The sequence below is a fragment of the Falco cherrug genome, chromosome Z (genome assembly GCF_023634085.1).
Source record: "Falco cherrug isolate bFalChe1 chromosome Z, bFalChe1.pri, whole genome shotgun sequence".
NCBI lineage: Eukaryota > Metazoa > Chordata > Aves > Falconiformes > Falconidae > Falco > Falco cherrug.
The window spans coordinates 46260905-46283365 of NC_073720.1; the positions used below are offsets into that span (position 1 = coordinate 46260905).

General features: G+C 39.2%; 1 long non-coding RNA gene across 1 annotated transcript in view; it reads right to left on the reverse strand.

Moving 5' to 3' along the window:
- LOC114017871 (uncharacterized) overlaps window positions 1-5842 on the reverse strand; it is a 114882-nt gene extending 109040 nt beyond the window's left edge. The window contains exon 1 of the long non-coding RNA XR_003563155.2: window positions 5688-5842. This is a non-coding gene — a long non-coding RNA (uncharacterized LOC114017871). The remainder of the gene's footprint in view (window positions 1-5687) is intronic.
- Window positions 5843-22461: the final 16619 nt, after the last annotated feature.

Below are 22461 nucleotides of genomic sequence, written 5' to 3' on the forward strand. Positions count from 1 at the left end.
ATTTTCTTATTGCAAGAAGGCAATTCCCCGTTTTTTCCTTCAGATTTTAGGTTCTTCATGTTTCAGAGGAAAAGAAAAATCTCCACAACTAATACCTAATTTGATGTGAAAGTTTATATATTCATATTAATAATGCAGTATTTATTATTTGTAAATTTTTTAATTGTGTAATATTGCCTCAGGTGATCTTTTAACGTTAGTTATTTCTGATAACTTTCCTGTCTAATGTATGTAGGGCTGATACTGTTTTACCTTCTGCATATCAAGTTATTTTTAGTTATGCTCTTGAATAAATTTAATAAATATTTAGGTGTATATATGGTCATTAATGACTCTAAATAAATATAAAATATAAAAGTTGAACACACGCTCTCACATTGATGAAAAAATATATTAAAAAGTTTTTACTATAATGCTTAAAGCAGCTTTTTAAAAAGAGTGAAAATTTACTCCATCACAGACTTGTATATGGAAAAATGTTAATTTTAGGAAAGCATGAAAACATTGTGGTGACATCTTGCTTCTGGTAACTATTGACAAATGCAGGTTTTGAAGAGATGGTTAATATCAATTCCTAATAGCTACTACTTATGTTCATTTTAAGGTTAGCATCACTCAAACAAATTGAAGGCTATGTTGTCATTTCTTTAAAATTTAAAACAACATACCCAATCCTTGCTGTTAACCAGAATACAGTAATAAATTAGAGGCCTATTCTGCCTGTGTGTTGGCTTATTTCTGCTGAGAATAAAGATCATCTCTAGTCATTTTTCTAGCCTTTATTCAAATCATTAGACTGTTTAGTCTTCACAAGAAAGAAGACTATACTGTATTTTTTTTATGTGCCATAAAGTTTCTAATCATTTGTAAGTTCAAGAGAAATCCTAAATCAGAAAAGAATGAGGCAAGGCATCAGGTGCATTATGTAGTTGTACTAGTACAAAATTATTTTGACATGAATTTTGATCAGAAAAGCACAGATTCATCAAAATTGAAGCAATTTCTAGACAGCAGTTTTGAAATGTTGTTGAAACACTGTCAGTTGAAAACTACATTTCAATTTAAAATTTAATTGGTGGAATAAAATTATATATTCCACATGAAAAAAAACACCCAAATCACTTTGGTTTGACCTATAATCAGGAGACAAAATTCAGTTTAACAATACAATGATACAATGACAGACAAAGTAGCTCATGAATGGGTCATAAGCATTAGTACTGTGGACATAACGTGTCTGTGATATTCTAAATCATGTTTAAAAAAACTGTGAAACAGCATACAGATAAAATAGCCCCTTAAAGGTCTCAAAAGGTAACATCTGAACGCACTATTTTATCATACTAGCATTTAAATGAAACCCAGTCTGGAACAGGTTTATACTGAATTTAAAGTGAACTTCAGAATATGTCAATTAATGAAAAAAATCCTTTACTTGCTTCCTTAAATTTACTTCCTTAAAAAAATTTATTACAGATTAATGTTTTAGTGAATATAAAGAACACATATATTTTTCATACATTCAGAATGTCTGCTAATGTAATATATCCTGTCTCTGGAATCTTTTTATCATCATTACAATAATCAGAGGTCCCACAAAGTTTTGCTTTGTGATTCATGTTTTCATAGAATCATAGAATGGTTTGTGTTGGAAAGGACCTTTAAAGATCTCCTAGTTCAACTCCTCAGGAACACCTTCAGCTATATCAGGTTGCTCAGAGCCCCATCCAACATGACTTTGAATGTTTCCAGGGATGGGGCATCTACCACCGCTCTGGGTGGCCTGTTCAAGTGTTTCACTACCCTTACTGTAAAAAATTTCCTAGATCTAGTCTGAATCGACCCTGATTTAATTTAAAACCATTACCCCTTCTCCTATCACAACAGGCCCCGCTAAAAACATTTGTCCCCATCTTTCTTATAGACCACCTTTAAGTGCTGGAAGGCTGCAATAAGGTCTCCCTGGAGCCTTCTCTTCTCCAGGCTATACAACATCAACTCTCAGCCTTTCTTCAGAGGAGAGATGTTCCATCACTTTGATAATTTTTGTGGCCCTCCTCTGGACGTGCCCCAACAGGTCCATGTCTTTCCTGTGCTGACGGCTCCAGAGCTGGATGCAGTGCTCCAGGTGGGGTCTCACTAGAGTGGAGCAGAGGGGCAGAATCACCTCCTTTAATCTGCTGGTCCTGCTTCTTTTGATGCAACCCAGAATACAGTTGGCTTTCTGGGCTACAAGTGCACATTGCCAGCTCATGTGCAGTTTTTCACCCACCAGTAATCCCAAATCCTTCTCCACAGGGCTGCTCTCACTCCCTTAATCCCCTAGCATGTATTGATACTGGGGTTGCCCTGACCCAGATGTAGGACCTTGTACTTGGCCTTGTTGAACCTCAGGGTTCACATGAGCCCACTTCTCATGTTTGTCCATATCCCTCTGAATCACATCCCATCCCTCAGGGGTTTTTCATATGTTCTGAAGTATATCTGAATATATAGAGGCACATCAAACCGAATGACAATTACAAAGGTAAAAATTCTGTTATAGTCTTAGAACCTCCATTTAAAAATTATCTCTTATATGTATTGCCTGAAATACAAGAGCATTTCTAGAAGGAGAGTAAATGATCAATAATAAATGAAAACTGCTTGCAAAGTCTACGTAATACTATAAATACGCAGTGTGCTGTTATTGTAACATTTGTATTGAAAAAATCTGATCATTTTCTATTGAAAAATTCTGAACAAAACCAAGCTGCTTTTTCAGCATGTCCCAAATATGATCAGGTGCAACACAAAATAGGGAAGGGAGAAAAAAAACCTTCAACATGGAAAGCCTTATATTACAACAGAAGAGATTAATGCTTGTGTATGTGACTGAAGTTTTCTGAAGGTAACAAGGGAGCTTGATGCTTGTAACCTGAAAGTTGCTTGAACAAAAGGAAAAATTCTAACAGGAGAAGGAAGAAAAAGTTCACTCTGTGTCTAACATGAGGGACTCCACAAGAGGCATGGTGATGTGGACAGCAAGTACTTACTCAAGTCATATTAAAGTGTGGACGACATCCTTTGCACCCAGATTGTAAAAGAAGGATGTCCATACTGCAGAAAAGTATAAAATCACAGCTGATACTAACATGCTTCCTTTATGCTCAGAGGAATACAATTAAGAACTTCCTGGCCTGGAGATCAGGCACAGCTACAGCTGTTAGTGAATTTAGTGGCAAATCACAGGAGTCATATGGATTTGGTGTGGTGTTTCTAAATACTTTGCTGCATTCAAGAGCGCAGAATTCTGTGTTAAAGTATAAAGCATATATAGATAGTGATAGAGCACAAAGCTGTGATTTTTCCATGGTTAAAAGCTTAAACATTTAAATATGTAAAAATGGGGACTGAAGGGTTAGAAGTAAATGGCAACATATTGGTGAATATTTTGACCAACAATGAAGCTGAACAGAGAAAGTTCCACTGGTTTGTGCATAATTAACATAATTAACATTTGCTGAGGAAATATTTATGGAAATCTGTTATCAGATAAACTAGCAGAGTTCCAGTTTCATTATAATCACACTTAGGTGCAAGATGACACAAGATTCAATGTTTAAATAAGATAAATATGTGATACACATATTTATTCAGCATATATTCATATGTATTCAGTGATTAAACATCTTTTGTTTTACTTTTTTTTTTTCCTGAAAGTCATCTGTTCTTTCCAGTTCTCACAGGTTCTCTCTTAAGCTTTTTTCAACAGTGTTGTCACCATTCATGATTTCTGGCACAGTAAAGCATTAGTGCCATTTTCTCCTATCTTTTCCATGTTTGTCTTCCATCAGTTATGTTGTTCAAACCTAGCTTGCAATAAAAATACTCCATAACTGTACATACACAAATGTAGATTTATCTTCAATTATTTCTGACTTTTTCTTAAACAGGACAAGTCAGCAGGGAGATAGAAGGCCTACTGTTGTGTACAGCTATTATAAGGCTGAATCATGACATTTTCATTTAGATCCTCCAAATGGGCATTTAAAAATGTACTTCAAAATTTATCTGCATTTTTAATGAATAAAATAATCATGCTGGTGGAGTCTTCCTAGATCTCATTTGAGAGAGAGAACTCAGCTTGCTTAAAAATGTAATTTTATAATTTTTTTTTAAAAAAGACTAGTCTTAAACTTTCTTCTTCAGAAACTGTTACGAACTCATAATGAAGTCCCTGGAAAAGTAGAGTAAGGAATATATACCACCCATACTAGCTCTTGAAGCCTTTCTGGCATATCTAGTAAACAACATATGTTTAAAAACAACAAATTGTACTGGTATGTGTTTACAAAACTGCAGAAATAGGCTCTGTGTCACTTAAGGTGACTCTTCCTCTCCAAAGAGACATTTATCAAAATCAGCATGTAACTGGTTACTGCCAACAGGTAAAATCTGAGGAGAGATGTAAGCCTCAATTTTAGCCAGGGTGGGAAGAAGGTAACTCTATCTGCTAGGGTTCTGATCATGGGAAAGGTATCTTTTAACCCGTTTTCTTTAAACACTGCTAAAATAACTGATGATCTCTTACCTCCCACAGAAAATGTTCTAGTCACCAGACCATTGAAAAAACCCAACCACCAAAACCAACAACAAAACCCCCAAAGAGTTTTATCCTCTGTGAGGAGCTGTGTTATTGGTGGAAAAGAAACAAAGATTTGGGAGGTTAGAGAAAATCAGATGACACCAGATTGCCAGGAGGAAGTAGGACAGAGCAAAAGAGAGGGTCTTCAAACAATTTTAAGTGTACTTTCATGCACAGAAGCTCAGTAGAATGAATGGTATTTCATGCTTGATTATGGACTTCCTTTTGGGACGCACCATGATTTTTATTCTCCTTGCTCACTGTAGTACAATTAATGCTAGATTCTGACAATATTTCTTTCACAAAGGTGTAAGGTAAAAGACACATATTTGATGGTAAAAATTATTTAGAAAAAATATAACAGACATTTAACCAGGTTATATTTGAGCCTAAAATTAAAACTTCTTTTAATTGCTATGTAAAATCTCTCAGTATGCTTTGAAAATGCTTAGCTTATTTGAAAATCTCTGGAATTTATTCTTCTGCTTCTCAATCTAAAGGTGTCAAAGTTGGTTTATTTTGTGATTGGAGTTCTCATCAACCCTTAATGGCCAACCTGATCCTGATCAAACACAAAAAATGAAAGCAGTAAGTCTAAAAAAAGAAGGAAAAGTTCAAGTGTTTGTACAAGGTAATAGTTAAAGATATTAAAGCAAGTGATAACATGGACTTTTATTGTTTTTAGGAGAGTTAGCATGACTTTCCCCTTGATATTACCAGTTTGAATGTTGGTTGGGATGTTGTTTGGTGTCTCCCTTTCCCTTTCCCTTTCCCTTTCCCTTTCCCTTTCCCTTTCCCTCCCCCTCCCGTCCCCTCCCGTCCCGTCCCGTCCCCTCCCGTCCCGTCCCGTCCCGTCCCGTCCCGTCCCGTCCCGTCCCGTCCCGTCCCCTCCCCTCCCCTCCCCTCCCCTCCCCTCTCCTCTCCTCTCCTCTCCTCTCCTCTCCTCTCCTCTCCTCTCCTCTCCTCTCCTCTCCTCTCCTCTCCTCTCCTCTCCTCTCCTCTCCTCTCCTCTCCTCTCCTCTCCTCTCCTCTCCTCTCCTCTCCTCTCCTCTCCTTTTACCTTGTACCTTCTACTTTTTTCCTTTCTGCTTTCTCCTTTCTGCTTTTATATCTTCTTCTCTTTTCTCTTATCTTTCATTTTCTTTTCTTTTCTGTTTGAGTATTCATTCCTGGTAATACGAAAACCAGGTAATGGTGAACTCCATATAACTGACATTCCATTATTGTAATTCCCAAAGACATTTCAAGTGAATGCATCTTACTGTATAATGTCTGTCTGTACTAAAATAACCCAACTATAATAATCCTTTGGTATGATCGTTTACCATCTGTCTCTGTCATCACCCTAATTGCATTGAATGATCTCATCTCCTGATGAATGAGGTTAGATATAACAAAACTGTGTCTCTTACATGTTAATTTTCATAAATACTAATCATTCAACATAGCATTGAAAAATGGGTTTGTCACCATTGAATATGCATTGAGAGTAAATATCATAAGGTAAGAAACATGGTGGCTGAATGCTTATTTAATAGGGTTAGGTCTCTGATTTATCTTTTACTATCAGATACCAAGAAGAACTGCTGCTGCATTTTATGCTTAGATTTAAGTCTGTTGTGTCATTGTAATGACTGACAGCTGCAGTGTTAGTAAAGCTAAAATAAAAAGACGAATTTTTCTGGCACATTTCTGGCCTAGGATGTACATGTAACAAAAAGTTGATAAAACTCAATGATAATAATCATATGTGCCACCACGGCAAAAAGATTTATCAGTCAGCTGTGCAAAAGCGGCACACTTTCTTTGCATGGATTGTTTTTTCCTATACCTTGTCCTGTCATGTCCTTTCTGCTGGTAACACCTGATTGGCTTTGTAGCTTTGTTTCTATTGTGCCAGCAGCTTTCAGAAATTATAAGTTAGTGTCTGGAATACCTATTAGTATCATTATATGTGCTGTGCTGCCCTCTCACTCCATTGACACTAAGATTAATCCAAAGTTGCACCAAATCCTGCAAAGCAGTAATTTAGATTTACATTGGTCAGACACTTGCTGTCAATGCTTGATCACAACATGGGTCTTACAAGCTGAGAAACAGAAGACAGACAGTCTTCCTTAAAATCATGGCCTCTGATGATACAGTTCATTCCAGGTTTTGCACCAGTTTATGCCACTGCAAAGTAACCTGGTGCCAGTGGCACTGTGTGTTGCTCACATAGTGTAACTGCCAAGTTTTTGGCAGCTCTGCTAGGTGGCATCTCTTTTTCAAGACTCTCTCAGGTCCAGCTACACCCCAGGGAGTCTGTTGCTTTGTGTTCTGATATAGCCGGTATGCACACTTCTAGCAAACCTCTCAGGTCTCCAAACCCAGTTTAGAGCCTAGGATAAATAAGCCAGTCCAGTCCAAGCTCCCTGATTGCTACCTCACTGCGCTGATGCTCACAGAATCACAGAATAGCTGATGTTGGAAGAGACCTCTGGAGTCCACCTGGTCCTATTCTGGCATTGCTGAAGGCCAGGCTTGCTTGTAAAGTCTAAGGCAAAGAAGGCATTCACTATCTTAGCCTTCTTCATACCCTGTGTCAGCAGACCTCCTGCCACATTCAACAATGGACCCACATTTTATCAACTCTTCTTTTTTCCACTTGTGAATTTAGAGAAGCCGTTGTTGTTGCCTTTGGCATCCCATGCTGCATTCAGTTCCACGTAGGTTTTGGCTTTCATTTTGGGGTTGGGTTTTGGTTTGGTTTTCTTCCCTGTGACAGTGCCTTGTAGTCGCTTGACATTTGCTTATATGCAAGTGCTTGAAGTTACCCCTCCTAAACCCAGTGCTGTTGATTTTGTGTTCCCTCTCATTCACACTTCTCCAGGTTCTTCACCTGCCAAACCTGTCCATCACTCCCTCAGAGAGCTGCTAGTAACTTTCTCACTCCCTCATTCCCACTGTAAAGCCTGTCTTACCAGATCAGCCATCATGCTGACAGTGATACCTTTACCCCACTCAGTGAGGTGAATTCCATCCTGAGGAGATGCTAATGCTCAAGCAGTGTCCTACAGTCATAGAACCTGAAACCCTGTTGCTGATACCAGCTTTGCAATCAACTGTTGACACACAGTACCAGTGCCATCATAACCTTTTCACCAGGATTGAGGAAAGCACCACTGGGACACCCATGCCCCTGACCATCAACCCTAAGGCTCTATAGTCATTTTTGGTATTGTCCAGGTTACTCCTGGCAGTATCATTGGTGTGCACTTAGAAGAACAGCAGGAAGTAGCGGTCAAAGCATTGGATAGGCCTTGGCAGTCCCTGTACAACACCCTGGGTCTGGGCCATGGCAAGCAGCAATCCAGTGCTGTTGTTTAATGTAGCAGAGTACTGTTGATTTGTGCACAAAAAGTAACCAGACTCCAGTGCTGGGTGAAATGATTACTAGGTAGCTCATCTATCAGTGTGAGAGTTTGGTAAAAGGCACTGCAATGTGATAAATGTCTATTCGCTCTAACCTTGGCTTTCAATCAAGGCAGTTGAAGTAGGAAGAGAGTGCAACTTCATCAGAGGGATTTGATATACTATAATACAAAACATTGTAATACAGTGCAAATAATAAAAATTAGTTTTTCTTATTGTCATGCCTCCAAAACCTCCCATCAATCTTTTGTTTCTTTAGCAGACTTCTTTTCTAAGTTATCAATTTTATTTCTCAGCACATTACAGTCTTTAGTATTCTCAGTTAGAATAATGCTCTGTACATCAATCAATTTGCCTGAGATCACATTTCTCCTGAGGTTTTTTATCATAGTGAACCCATTTCTTCTCCGATGACTTCAGAATAACCTTCAGTAATGATGGGTGTCCTGGTTTCATCTGGGGTAGAGTTAATTTCCTTTCTGGTAGCTGGTACAGTGCTGTGTTTTGGATTTAATATGAGAATAATGTTGATAACATACTGATGTTTTGAGTTATTGCCAAGTAGTGTTTACAGTAAGTCAGGGACTTTCCAGCTCAGGCCCTGCCAGCAATAAGGCTGGAGGGGCACAAGAAGTTGAAAAGGGACACAGCCAGGACAACTGACCTGAGCAAGCCAGGGAGATATTACATACCATTTGATATGCTCAGTCTATCAGGTGCGGGGAGTTGGCCAGGGGGTGGAGAGTCCCATTTTGGTGCCCAGCGTGGAGCCCAAAGTGTTGAGATAATGACAGATGTGATCAGAGCGTGCTAAACCAGATTTGTTATAAGCATTCATTGTATTGGTTTAATAGTCAACGGTCGCAATGTTGATTTATTTGCTCTCAGAGTTGTTGCACTTGTTATCAGAGTTGCATAATGTTACATCTTGCAGTATGTGTTCCCTGTTGTGCTGTTTGTCATCTCTGGGGCCTGGGCTAAGGTTATCATTTTGTTGTACTTTGTAATACTGGCTTGTGATATTATGGAATTGCTGGTCATGAAACTAATCTGGTCTGTGTACTCAGCATTGCCATCACATCATCTGTACTTCAATGGTCATCTAATGGGAACTATTAATAATTACATCTTTTGAATATTCTCCTTGGGAAGCCAACCTACGGAGAAAACATCATTCCACATCTTCCCTTTCCCCACCAGGTTAATTACAGTAACATTTGACAACTTTGAAATTTTTTAATATCCTTGGCATCCCAAGCATGAGCCTATTGCAAGGAATGCTGAATGTGTTGTGGGTCTTGTTTAAGGTTAAAAAACTATTTAAGAATATTACCCAGAGATCTGTCTCTAAGTTAGATGTGAGTGGCAGGGTGTGTGAGGTAGTACAGCCAAGTACCTAGGACCCTGGTCACCTCCAGTGTTTTGGAACTTCACCCCTGAAAGAGTACAGAATCCAGAAACAAACGGTAAAGTATTTGGAAAAAGTACGCTGTCACCCTGGCCGTTTCAGAGAGTCACAAATCACTGCAATGTGCTGGGGCCCAGCCCATGCCTACCGAGCCCTGCTGAACACTCTTCAGTACCCTCAAGGGGACAAGAAGGTGTCTGGATCTGATGACAAAACAACAATGTTGTAGCTATGCCAACCCCAGTGACAAACACTGCAGCTACTCCAACTCCCACAACAGGTGTTGCAGCTGAACCAAAGAACCAACCCATGCTGGTACCAGTTGCTCCAATACATAAGAAGAAATGGCCATGAAAGTCAGCTCATTTAGTAAAGAAGGATGCAGCAGGGCCAGCACAAGAACAGGAAGAAGAGGCAGAACAAGAGGTAACCATTCAACCCCTATCCCTGAGTGAGCTGTGGGATATATGAAAAGATTTCAGCTGTTGTCCCGGTGAGCACATTATCACCTGGCTGCTCTAATGTTGGGGCAATGGGGCTAGTAATCTGGAATTACAGGCTAGGGTAGCCAAGCAGCTGGGATCACTTTCTAGGGAAGAAGACAATTGGAAGAGGGACATGAGTCCTCAGCCTCTGGAGCTGATCCCTGTCAAGCATGAAGGAAAGGTATCCCTTCAAGGAAGATGTTACATGTTGTCCAGGCAAATGAGAAGTAGTAGAGAGAGGTATCCAGTACCTGAGGGAATTAGCCATGCTAGACATAATTTATTATGGCTTGAACAACACACAGTTACTCACAGATCCTGATGAAGTCCCATGCCCACAACCCATGTGGTGAAAATTTGTATGGAGCACACTGTTGTCGTATGTCAACTCATTGGCAGTAATGAGCTAGAGAGATAAAGTAGCACTGGCGGTGGATGAAGTGGCTCTCCAGTTCTGGCAATATGAAGAAAATCTCTTTTCCTCCCTTGTCTTGGCTGTGGAGAAACTGGTCCAGAAACTCAACGAGGATAGAACCTACTCCCCACCTACACAGCCCTTCATCCCAGCTATTAACAGTAAGTGTCCTTTTGCTTAAGAGGGAGGCTATCGAAGGTACAAACCACAGGATCTCCTGTGCAGGAACACACGGGAAAAACCAAATCAAAACTGGATCTCCTGTGTGGGACCACAAAGAGGACATGAGGAGGTGGGATGGAAAATACACTTTGACCCTAGAGGCACAAGTACGTGAATTGCGAGCAAAACCAATCACACATGTGAGTTCTTACAGGAAGGTTGCTGCTGCAGTCCCCAGTGAGCAGTTTCCCAGAGTGGAAGGGCTGATCCTACTCCTGATCCTGCGGAAGGGAATTCTAATCCATTTTTACAAGAAGTAAGTGAAGACTTCTATGACCAGGACTACAGGGGCCCTGCCTCCAGCTAGGTGGAAGAAAGGGACAGCTGGGTTTACTGGACTGTGTGGATCAGGTGGCCTGGCATGTCAGACACACAGTATAAGGCTCTAGTGGATACTGGTGCACAGTGCACCCTAAATACAGGGGCAGAACACATTTGTATTTCTGGAGTGACAGGGTCATCCCAACAGCTAAGTCTATTGGAGGCTGAAGTAAGCCTGATTGGGAATGTGTGGCAAAAGCACACTGTTGTGAGTGGCCCAGAGGCTCCATGCATCCTTGACATAGATTGTCTCAGGAGGGGGTATTTTAAGGACCCAAAAGGGTACCTGTGAGCTTTTGGTATAGCTGCCTTGGAGAAAGAAATTAAGCAGCTGTCTACCTTGCCCGGTCTCTTGAAGGACCGTTCTATTCAGCAGGTATTGATTGTTACCACAACAGTGCATGGGTGGCAATACCTCACCGACCGAGATTCCCTGATTCTCATTCATGAGCTGATTTGTCAACTGGAGACTCAAGGAGTGATCAGCAGGACCCATTCACTCTTTAATAGCCCCATATGGTCAGTGTGGGAGAATGGAGGCTAACAGTAGACTATTGTGGCCTAAAGGAAGTCACACTGCCACCGAGTGCTGCCATGCCAGACATACTAGAAATTCAATACAATTTGGAGCCAAAACCAGTCAAGTGTCATACCACCATTGACATCACTAATACATTTTCTTCAATCCCTTTGGCAGCAGTGTACACGGCACAGTTAACTTTCACTGGAGAGGTGTCCAGTATACCTGGATTCAACTGCCCCAGGGGCAGAAACACAGCCCTACCATCTGCCGTGGACTGATCCAGACTGCACTGGAATGGGGGAAGCTCAGACCACCAGCAAAACATTGATGACATCGTTGTCTGGGGTAACACAGCAGAAGCTGCTTTTGAGAAAGGGAAAAAAAGTAGTCCAAATTTTTCTGAAAGCTGGTTTTGCCATAAAAAAAAAGTAAGGTCAAGGGACCTGATCAACAAAATAAAAGCTATGTCTCCACCAACTAATAAGAAACTCAGGCTTTCTGAGGCATTGCGGGGTTTTGGAAAATGCACACTCCAAATTACACTCTGATTGTAAGCCCTCTCTCTCAAATGACCCAGAAGAATAGCTTCAAATAGGTCCATAAACAATGACAAGCCTTTGAAGAAACTAAACAGGAGATGCAGTAGTCCTTTGTCCAATCTGGGCAGGGAAAGATGTAAAAATGTTCTTTACATCTCAGCCTGGGAGAGTGGCCCTACAAAGCACAAGGGAACACTTGAGGCTGACCCCTAGCATTTTGGAGTCAGGGATACAAAGCATCTGAGGACTGCTTCACTCCAACTGAAAAACTGCTACTGGAAGCTTGTGAAGGGGTTTGAGCTGTGTTGGAAGTAATTGGTACTGAAGTGCAGCTCTTTCTGGCATGCCAGTTGCCAGTGCTAGCCTGGGTGTTCAAAGGGAGGGTCTTCTCTACACATTATGCAACTGGTGCTACATGGATTAAGTGAGTTGCACTGATCACATGAGCTTGAGTAGAAAACCCCAGTCTTCCAGGAATCTTGAAAGTGATCATGGACTGGCCAGAAAGAAAAGATTTTGGAATGTCACCAGAGGAGGAAGTGATGCATGTGCTGAAGAAGTTCCACTGCATAATGAATTACCAGCAAATGAGAAGCAATATGCTTTGTTTACTGATTAAACCTGCCTTATTGTAGGAAAGTGTGGAAGGTGGAAAGCGGCTGCATGGAGTCCCCTACAACAAGTTGCTGAAGTTGCTGAAGTTGCTGAAGGAGAAAGTGAATTGAATCAGTTTGCAGAGGTGAAAGCTAGCTATCTAGCTTTGGACATTTCTGAATGAGAAAAATGTCCAATACTTTACCTCTATCCTGACTCATGGATGGTGGCAAACTCCCTATGGAGGTGGTTGCAGCAATGCAGAGCAGAGGTAAATCCATCTGGGCTGCCACATTTTGGCAAGGTATTGCTGCCTTAATGAAGAACCTAGTTGTGAAGGTATGTCACATACATGATCACGTACCCTTGAGTCAGGCCACTGAAGAACATTGAACCAAGTAACAGGTGGATCAGGCTGCTAAGATTAAAGTAGCTTAGATGGATCTGGACTGGCGACATAAGGGTCAATTATTTATAGTGGGCCCATGGCATATCTGGCCGTCAAGGAAGAGATGTGACATACAGATGGGCTCTTGATCAAGGGGTGTATTTCACTATGGACACTATCACACAGGTTATTCATGCATGTGAAACGTGCTGCAATTAAGTAAGACAAGTGTGGTATGGAGGATGATGGCTGAAATATAAATATGGGGAGGTCTGGCAGATTGACTATATCACAGTCCCACAAACCCTTCAAGGCAAACACCATGAGGTTACAATGGTGGAAGCAACCACTAGATGGCTGGAAACATATCCTGTGCCCCATGCCACCCCATGCCATGCTATGGCAACATGATACCCCAGAAAGAACTGAATCAGACAATTTCTGAAAACATTTCTCATTTCTGAAACAACCTGATAGACACTTGGGCCAAAGAGCATGACATTGGGTGAGCATATCACATCCCCTACCATGCAACCGCCTCTGGGAAAACCAGATGATGCAATGGGCTGTTAAAGACTACACTGAGAGCAATAGGTGGTGGGACCTTCAAACATTAGGATACACATTTAGCAAAAGCCATGGGGTTTGTCAACATTAGAGGAACTGCCAATCAGGCTGGCCCTGCCCAATCAAAACTTTTACTTACTGTAGAAGGAATACAGTTTCTGTAGTGCCCACCAAATGTATGTTAGGAAAAACAGTCTGGATTATTCCTGCCTCAGCAAAGGCAAACCCATCTGTGGGATTGCTTTTTTCAAGGATCTGGGTGCACTTGGCGGGTAATGTGAAAGGATGGGGAAGTCTTGTCTTTGCCTCAAGGGGATTCAATTTTGGGTGAGAATAGGCAATGAATTATGTTGTATGATGTTAATTGCTGCATAACACTATATTACGACTTCTGTGGCAGCTATATGCCCATCACCACACTAGGCATCTCATGGTGCCTGTCTCCACCACTCTGGATTTGAGGATCTGAATCTGCTCCCTTCCAATAGCCATATTAATGAAAAAAGAACTTTAATGAAACTGGAGAAGTGCAACAGTGGTGGAATCAGAACTGGTTTCAGGATGCAACAGTTCGATACCACACACCATCTTTCCTGTCCTGAAAGACTGTTATGACAGCTGGAGCCTGAAGACATGGACTGAATGAAATCAAGAGCCTTGTGACAGGGGTGGTCGAGAAATTATACGGAATAATATTTGTGTGTATATATCAAAAGACAGGAAAAGTGATGGTGTATTAGAAGGTGTGGGACCTGGGCATGACATAAACTGTATAGAATAAGGGGTGGATACTGTCCTGGTTTTGGCTGGGATAGAGTTAATTTTCTTCCTAGTAGGTGGCACAGTGCTGTATTTTGCATTTAGTATGAGAAAAATATTGATAACACACTGATGGTTTTAGTTGTTGCCAAGTAGCGTTTATAGTAAGTCAAGGACTTCTCATCTTCTCAGACCCTGACAGCAAGAGTGCTGGAGGAGCACAAGAAGTTAAAAGGGGACACAGCCCCCCAGTTCTTTTGGTCTTGTGTTTTTGTTTGGGGTTTGTTTTTGTTTTCTTTGAGTTTTTTACTCTCTCTCTTTGTGTTATATCCCTTTTTGTGGCTTATTATTATTAATAATAATAATAATAATATTGTTGTTATTGTTACTATAATATTTTACTCTGTTTCAATTATTAAACTGTTCTGATCTCATCTCATGGGTTTTACCTTTTTTTCTGATTCTCCCTCCCCATCCCACTGCGGAAGGGTGGTTGAGAGAGCAGCTGTGCAGTACTTAGCTGCTAGCTCGGTTTAAACCATAATAATGTGTTAAAGGCAAGTTTCTTATTAGCCAAGATATTCGGGAAGGTGTTAAAAGCCACAGAGGAACTGTAAGTCCCTAACATTTGGGAGGCGTGTTGCCTCAAGAGTGGTGCAAAGGGCTGTGAGTACCCTTATTTTGCTAAGCAGTCTCTGGACCTGCTGGTGAAATAGGGTTTGGTATGGAAATTAATTCTCAGTCATTGGAGTCTAGGCATGAGATTCATCATTCCTTGACCTTATAATGACTAGATCTTGGGGACCTAATGCCAATTGTCTATGAACTGAAAAAGCTTTTGGGCATATATTAGCTTTATGGCTCTTTTAGAGGAGTTCATTAATAAAAGTATTTCTAGACAGAGCTTTTCAAGGGTTAGGCCTGCAGCTGGGGAGTTTTACTGATTCTGCTATTTCTAGTTTTCAGATCTCTTATTGTTTGATGTCAGGATGATACTTTAATGACAATGCTAAGTTAAAAGAGTAGAGAGGGAAGGAAGTCTGAATCCTTCCAACTGCCACAATGACAGTACCTTATATATATATTTGAAAGAAAGATGAATGTTAAAGGAATGGCAAAAAGAATCTATAGGGCCAACATTTAACATGATTATTCTTTACTTATCATAATCTTGCTGAAAAGTTAAGTAAAATAGTCTTTGAATTTTCCATTTTATTACACTGTATCTTATAATGATTTTATTTTTCCTGTTCTTCTAACACTGCCTATGACTAGCCATTTGCTAAAATAGAGGAATGGTGATTTTTGTTTACCTTCAAATGTATTGGTAGGCTACTTTTTGTGAAGTTAGTACTTTCTGAAAATTGTGCTCCACAAAGAATGGCAGACTCCATAAACCATTTTTAGTTCAATATGCACCTTCGTAGTAACTTTCCATAGTAAGTTGTTGCCCTTCCTAAGCAAGACCAGCTGTGAAGGGGAGACAGTGACTCTCTGCAATTCCTGCTTGCTTGCAGGGTCCTGAAGCATTAGCTTGAGGGGTCATGGATGTTTTCAGGAGAAGGTATAGATATGCAGTTCAAGGCTTCAGTGCTTTGATATCTTTAATCATCTTTATGGCATTAAACACATATTAAGGCAATAGGCATGACATTCTGAAAGGCAAAATATTAGTCCCTCAACAAGTACAGGAAATTGCAAATCCTTCATTTTGATAGGGAAATGGGTATGTGTAATATCAGACTTAAATAGCAAAAACATTACAAGGTCTTGTAACTTTTATGAATACATTCAATTTTTCTGTGAAGTATTTGAGAGGGAAAATTAATCCACCTGTAATACTTAATGCTAATAGCTTGATGTGACTTGCAGCACTGATGCTTGCACACCACCAATGCTAACATAATAGAATTGGAGACAGAAACACAAAGCTTTGCTTTGCTGTTTACTCATGCAACCTAGATCAATTGCTGTTGTAGATTTTGCTTTGAGACTACAGCAGCTGTGAGCAACAGCTCAACTTGGGGCTAATCCTGAATGGTGATTAATGCTTGTAAATCCCCTGGTGCACTGCAAGTGCTGTTTCAGGATCTAGCCCTTTGATCACAGCTAGCATCTCAAATGATGCAAGAGACAAATTTAGAGCTTTTCAACATGGAGAAAGCATGTGTATTAATTTAAGGGAGGCAGTTGTCTTAGAAAAACTTTGTGGAATAGGACCTGGGGTAATTAACTTGTTTGTGAATTAAAATGAAGTTATTGAATAAAATTGCTTTGAAATTTCAGAATGAAGCTGTTTAATGAATTTTTAATTGCAGATTGGAAAGAAATAATTGAAGGAATTGTTTTTGATATCTTGCAAAGGAGCTCGTTTTAATTAATTTTAGGATCTTAAACATTACTGAAAGGAATTAAATTGTTAGATGAATTACTTTTGTCTCTAATTGATCCTAAATAATGAAATGTTCTTTGTCTTTGTTTTAGCATGGAGAAGAAATACTGTAACTGAAATTACTGCTTTTGGTCTTTTAGTAGGACAGTACAGTTTGCAGTGTATTAGTTTGGGCCTTGATTTTTACTCAGGTAGTGGTGCCTTGATCTCAAAAACTTTTTTTGTTTAAACCCTCTCTTAAGGTGTTATTTGTGCTGTCAAAACTACAGTTCTCTAATGTTGGCTATTGAAACTAGAGTATTTATATAAAACATTTTAATCTGCATGATCAAACACTTCCTCTTGAGTAAGCTTGTTTATTTTTACATAGAAGTTCTTTTCAATGTGCAGGAATCATATTCCCCACACATAAAAATTCATCTGTGATAGACGAACAGTCAGTAGATAGAATTGTCAAATTCTTTATTCATCTAAATTACAGGCATGGAGTGAGGTATTTTCTCCCTGTCTTAGGACTTTCTATCAATCAGTATATATAAAGCAGACTTTCTGTAAAGAAGAAGGATTCCTAGGTGACAAATCCTTGACAACGGCTTTATACTGCTTACTTTGTACAGGTAGTGGAGTGTACAGTTGTGTAACAGTTGCTTGTGTATCTATCACTGTTAGTTGAACTAGAAGTCTCTTTGTTGGATGAATTGCAAAACAGTACTTAAATTGATAATTTTTTTAAAAAAATTACTATATCATTACTATGAAAACAGTGTTAGAGCAATATTCAGGCCTAAACTCTTCCCTATCCATTCAAGGAAGAAAAAAAAAAGAAAGGAAGATAACTTTGTCTGAAGCTCTGCAATGAATTTTTCTCAACTCAGTGAGAGTTTGGCTTCCCATTAACATAATCCTCATCCCTTATGGGTAGAAAACAAATTAAACATAATATCTGCATCTAGTTAACATAGAAATGAAAAGGAAACATATCCCACATGTGCAATGATCATCCTTGAAAACTGGTAATTACGTTTTGCAACTATATTGGCTATTATGAGAGTAAGAAAAACTGGAAAATTTGTTCTTGTATGTATGTTTAATTAAGGTATCTAGCAGCTTTCAAAGAGAATGAGTTTTAGTTGAATAAGCTCTTCTAAAAGGTTAAGATCCAAATGTTTTGTTGAAAGCAGAGGCTGGAAATGACCAAATCTTAATGCTTTCAGATATTTAGTTATTACTGACCACTTTCTATCTCATACTTGTTAGCACATAAATATGTACAGAGACCAATGGCTTGCTGCTAATTTAGCCTTGGGTTCAGATATCCAGCAAACTTATTTCGGTTCTTAATTACCAATGCTGAAACTGAAGCTTCAGTGTAGTATTGGGATTGGTAAAGTCACATCAATTTTGAGAAGACCCGAGGACTAATTTCTTTGCTTTAGTTTACGATTAATGTAGAAAATTTTAGGCTTCAGGGAAATTACAGGCATCTAAGCTCATGTTCTATATTTCCTGCTGATCTTATCTCTCCTTTTTGTCTTCTGTAATATATCATACAACAGAAATTACTATTTCTCTATGCCCAGAAACTTTTTTTTTTATAGTTAACTTGTGCTTGGCTATTTCTGGCTTTGGTAGTATTTAAAGTTAAGTATCTCATTAATTGTCTAAGGTTCACAATATTTCTAGTGTAAATTCAGTTATTGGTTTTTTTATTGTTTTCATTTTCTGTGATATTTGTAGATCAAATATGAGTAACACAACCCCTGCAAGCCAATAAGCTGTTGGGCAAACAAGTTATTCTATCAAAGAACTTCTTAGTATGCATGCAAATTTGACACATTTATGAAACCTGTGGGATAAATCATAATTTGGAAGTTAAGACTGTCCAGATCACCTGTCTAAATTTAATAACAAAAATTATTTTGCTTTTGTAGAAGATTCCTCCCTCTCTTCCCAGACCTGCCCCTCAGGAGCATCATACTTGTCTACCACACAGGATGCTGAAAAAGTTACTCATACCTGGAGTGTATTTTAATATTAAGGCTTACCTTACTCCTTTTTATTTGAAGTATCCTGGAATATGTGCATAATGTTAAGAAGACGGTATTATTAAAGAAAAAAAAAATCAATCACTCAAAAGCTGGGAGATGCAGAATAAGAAGTACTTTATTTCAGCCATTTTATTTGTACATATGTAGAGATAACTACTTAAATATAGCATACTGTATATTTTTTTCTGCCAAATGTCTGCCTTATTTGTCAGGGTAAGTGGGTTCAGGTAATGAGTTTTTTCTTGATGAATTTGGTGTTCTAGGCTGTATTTGCTGACTGTGCAAGTTCTACTCTATAGTAAAGATAGGTGTGCTATGGAAAGAATGGAAGGCTCTGGTGGTAGTACCCATCTAGAGTACTGCATCCAGCTCTGGAGCCGTCAGCACAGGAAAGACATGGACCTGTTGGGGCACGTCCAGAGGAGGGCCACAAAAATTATCAAAGTGATGGAACATCTCTCCTCTGAAGAAAGGCTGAGAGTTGATGTTGTATAGCCTGGAGAAGAGAAGGCTCCAGGGAGACCTTATTGCAGCCTTCCAGCACTTAAAGGTGGTCTATAAGAAAGATGGGGACAAATGTTTTTAGCGGGGCCTGTTGTGATAGGAGAAGGGGTAATGGTTTTAAATTAAATCAGGGTCGATTCAGACTAGATCTAGGAAATTTTTTACAGTAAGGGTAGTGAAACACTTGAACAGGCCACCCAGAGCGGTGGTGGATGCCCCATCCCTGGAAACATTCAAAGTCATGTTGGATGGGGCTCTGAGCAACCTGATATAGCTGAAGGTGTTCCTGATTATTGCAGGGGAATTGAACTAGGAGATCTTTAAAGGTCCTTTCCAACACAAACCATTCTATGATTCTCTGGTGGTATTATCTAGTCCAGATATCTCAGTAGGACCAGTGAAATTTGGAGAAGTTATGGTGTAAGCAAAAATCTGATCGGCTTAGGCCTGGAGTAAGCCTTTACAAATGTAAGCCTTGGAGACCTGGACAGCAGAATTGTAATTGGATCCAGTGTTAAACTAGAACCAAGGTTGTGTTCTGGAAAAATAGTTTAACAACTTTATAATGGGTGGTGATAATGATCCTACTTATATTCTACTTTTATTTGGAAAAGAAAATAAGTAGGTCACATCATGGCATTAAAGTAATGTATCATCAGTTCACAGATTCTTCTCTTGCATTTTACATTTGTGGCCCCATGCTGCAGAAGAGAGAAGAAAGACTTACAGAAATTTCCTGCAGATTTTTGGAAGGACCTAAAGAAAGTGGGACTGTAGGCTTGCCTGCTTTTTGCTCTTTCCTAACAGCCTAGTATTGGCCATCTGGGAAGTAACAGTATTGCCTGTGTTCCACTGTTGCTTGGAGTTTGCTCGCTGAGATATGTTGGTAGTTGTGGTCCTATTTTTGCTACAGTGGTAAACCAAGAGAGGCAATTATTTGATCAGCTCTGAAGAAGGTGCTTCAGTTGTGCATGCAGTAGAGGAGCTTGGGTGTCTGAATTTACAAGGGCACATATGTTGCATAAATATTTAATCTTGGGTTCTGAACATGTGATACAATCAAGTTGTGGCTTAAATTTATAAAGTCTATAGGATGACTTACTCCTTGTATAGCTTACAGCATCTGTGCTCCAGCTGCTAGAGGGTTAAGTACCATAGAATATCAAGCAATTCTTTTGTGTCAGTTACTGAAATCAGTCAGATGAACTGTCTTTAAGATCTTTGCTGCTTAAATCATTAATTACATTAAAGAGTTTGCACCACAGCTATGCTGCAACTTACCAGAAACAAAAAATTTTTGTTGCTTGTTCTTCCTGAGGTGTAAAGTCCAGGCTGGCTAGATCTACAGAAGAAAACAGCACCATGCTCACTGGATTATAGAAGTCTCAACTTACTCTCACTGTAGGCAGTTTTACTACTTTAGACTACTTCTAGTTCACATTTTCTTTCAGTTAAAAATACTGCTACTATGGCTTGTTAATGGAGCTAAAAGAACCTCTGAATACTAAATGGGAGAGGAAAGTAATATTACATCCCTAATTACTCTCTCTTATTCATTACACTTTTTGATAACTAGTGCTAGAAAGTATGAGTGGCATAGAAAGTATTATGTGCAAGGAAGTTCACACTGCAACAGGGAAAGAAGAAAATTTATACATCATGGGAATGGAGGTGCCACAGCATATTTATCCAAAAATATTTCCTGGTCTTGCACTGAAATAGTCAGATAGAAAGAAATAACAGTTATCCTTTGTTTTTTATGGATGCAGAATACATCTGCAATATTTTTAAAAATAGATAAATCTGTTGTATATAATGAATGTCTTACAAAGGAGAAATGTCCATAGTTAAAACAGTGGCATGATAATAAAACCCTCTGATGTTAGCTGAGGAAAGAACAACAGTATGCCAATGTTCCTTGTAAAGAAGCAGGGGGGAAAGTATTTTGAAAACAAAGAAAAACAATTTTCAGTGAAACATCTAAAAGGTTATTTTGTAAAAGTGATTAAAAAATGTGTTTTACTAGCCAGAATTAAACACCTGAAGTAAGAGTATTGCATAGCCAGCACACACAGACCAGGATTAATCAAACCTTTCTTGAAAAGAAAGATAGAATGAAAATGTGTATTAAAACTGCTTAAAAATCCAGAATGGAGTTTGTACTGTTTTTAATAGTGAAAAGGATAAAGAAGCTCTGATTCATCCAGCCCTTTTTGAACACAGAAGATGGAAAACAAAGGAAAACATTGAGGAAGAAGTTGGAATTATCACATCTTTGGTAAGTTTAATTAAACCCAAAGTATTTTTTAAAAATGTAATTAACACACACACACACAAAAAGAAGCAATAAAAACTAAGTATCCACCCATATGCAGAAAAAATTAAGAACAACAACAACAAAAAAGAATGAGTGTACATAAAGTAAGAAAATCTCTCTAACTACTTATTGAAGGTTTGGAGACTTTTAGCTAATCCTTCCCCTGCAGAGGCTGCTGTTCCAAATAGGATTAAAAAGTAAGAGTACATCTATCTGAAAAATAACATACTCATGAATGTGGAGGAAAAACCAAAAAAGAATGTCTGGTTTTGGCAAAGGATCTGTGTATGTTTCCAAACACCACTGAAATGCTATTTCTAAGTGTTATTCCCTCTTTTGCATGTAAACAACAGGAAAATTGGCTGGCTTTGGTTGTGTATGAAGCAGTCCCTGCCCATTACAAGTACTTCAATTTTAAGAACATTTTTAATTAGTTCAGGTCTAAACAGTTGGGAATCTAATCCATATCTACTGAATTTTATGTTAAAATAGACCTATTGTTACACAGCTCAAATTTCTGTGATGATATAAGATGATGAGGAGCAAAGGAGATGATACTGTACTGGTTTTGGCTAGGATAGAGTTACATTCCTTCATAGCAGCTGGTATGGTGCTGTGTTTTGTATTTGTGCTGAAAACAGTGTTAATAATACAGAGATGTTTTGGTTATTGCTGAGCAGTGCTTACACAGCACCAGGGACCTCTCTGCTTCTCATACTGCTGCACCAGCAAGTAGGCTGGGAGTGGACAAGAAGCTGGAAGAGGACTGACCCCAGCTACCAAAAGGGTTATCCCAAACCATATGACATGATGCTCAGCTGTAAAAGCTGGATGAAGAAGGAAGGAGGGGACATTTGCAGTCAAGGTATTTGTCTTCCCAAGCAACCGTTACATGTGGTGTTGTCTTGCTTTCCTGTAAATGGCCAAACATCTGCCTG